Genomic DNA, 1627 nt, shown 5'->3' with positions numbered 1-1627 from the left:
GTGTGTGTTATATTCACACCCTTGCAGCCCCCACCAGGCTGCAGGGTTTGGGCAGACCCCTCCTGTCCGCGGGGAGCCGGAACGGCAGCCCCCGGGGAGCGGGGAAGAGGCGCTGCCGCGGCTCCCTCTTCTCGGTCCCCGGTCCCCTCGGTTGGAGCCGCTGTGGGTCACGGGCTGCCCGGGACACGGAGGGAACCTAGCGAGAGATGGCAACTCCCAGCCACTTCGCTGTTTGTCTGGGAAACAATAGGAAAGCCTTTGCCAAGTTGGAAGGATTTTTTTTTTTTTTTTTTATAACGGGAGGTAGCCAGGAAAAAGAAAAGCGGGCTCGGGGAGATGGAGAGGGGCAAAGCAAAGCCCTATTTCCCTCCGGGACTGGCTAATTCTGCTGGCACTGCCACCCGAGGGCTCCTTCTTCAGCCCTCTCCGTCGGGCGAAGCACGGACCCAGAGGACTCGGGCGTCTGGGCGTCGGGAGTGGGGGGCGGCAGACATCGTGTCCCACCTCGGAGCTGTGGGACCAAGGGAGAGCGACCCGCCCGCAGCCCTAGGGACGTGTCCGACGGTCCCCACCAGCGGCGAGGCCGTGCCCTGTCCGCCCCGGGCGTGCGGCTTTGGGCCCCGGAGGAGCACCGGGGAGCTGGAGCGAAAATGCCGTCGATGGGGCTCTGGAAACGTGCCTTCGGCGCGGGGTGGGGGCCAGGGCATCGCCCCCGCCTCTGCCCACTAGCCACCTCCCCGCCGGGATGCGGGAAAGCCCCGGGGACCGATGGCTGCGCCCCCCGGGGGGAGGGGGGGGCGGCTGCTGCCTCCCTAGATCTGTCGCTGCTGGCTCCCGAAAAAAAAAAAAAAAAAATTTAAAAAAAAAAAAAAAAAAGTTGTCCAAGTCCTGTTCTCTGGAACGGCTCCTGGGCTGCGGGATCCGCGTCCAAAAATGTTGAGCAATGCCGCCGACGGCCAAAAAGCCATTTCCTACTTGCTCCTAGGACTTTTCCAGGGGACTCCAGCCTGGCAGAGGCTGGCGAGTTTGCAACCTCCGCGCTTGACAAAATCCAAACGGTGGCCGCGAAGAGTTTGCCCCCTCCCCGAGGGCAGGGAGACGGTGGGCTCCAGCAGTCCGGCGGGGGCATGCGGTGGGGCTGGCGTTCCCGTTGCTGGAAAGGCTCCAGGTACCAGTCCTGCCTAAATTCAGCATCTTCCTTTCCGTTGAGACGTGTAAAATAAAGACGGGGCGCGCAGGGATGGAGATCGGGTTGCCTCGGGGTGGAGGGGGGTGAGGGGGGGCTTTCGTCCCCCCGCTTGGGATCTCAGGGTATTTTAGGCTACCCGGGTGTGGGGAGCGAGGTGGGGAAGGGGGATTTGAAGAGGTGATGAAAAACAAAGGGTGGGGGAAGGGACGGGGGAGCAGCGGGGTGAAGGCGGCAAGAGATGCGAGAAGAGGGGGAGCCACGTGCCCCCCCCCCCCGCTATTCGGCGGAGCCCCGGCGGGTCTCTCCCGCCCCCAGCGCGGCAGGAATGCGGCGCGGTGGCCCCCGCCGTCCCAATCAATGTGTTTGTCATTAGCGCTTGCCCGCGCTGCTCGCCCCGACGGGACGCCGGGCTCCCCGCTCCCCTCCGCGGGGGCGGCC

At 64.7% G+C, this 1627-nt stretch overlaps 1 protein-coding gene across 2 annotated transcripts in view; it reads right to left on the bottom strand.

Annotated features, from left to right (window-relative positions):
• PDGFRA (platelet-derived growth factor receptor, alpha polypeptide) overlaps positions 1 to 1627 on the bottom strand; it is a 34496-nt gene that overhangs the window by 32542 nt on the left and 327 nt on the right. The window lies entirely within an intron of this gene.

This window comes from Calidris pugnax, unplaced genomic scaffold, assembly GCF_001431845.1.
Source record: "Calidris pugnax isolate Ruff unplaced genomic scaffold, ASM143184v1 scaffold58, whole genome shotgun sequence".
Classification (NCBI taxonomy): Eukaryota; Metazoa; Chordata; class Aves; order Charadriiformes; family Scolopacidae; genus Calidris; species Calidris pugnax.
The sequence above is the reverse complement of the archived record's forward strand: the minus strand, read 5'-3'. Positions and strand labels throughout refer to the sequence as shown.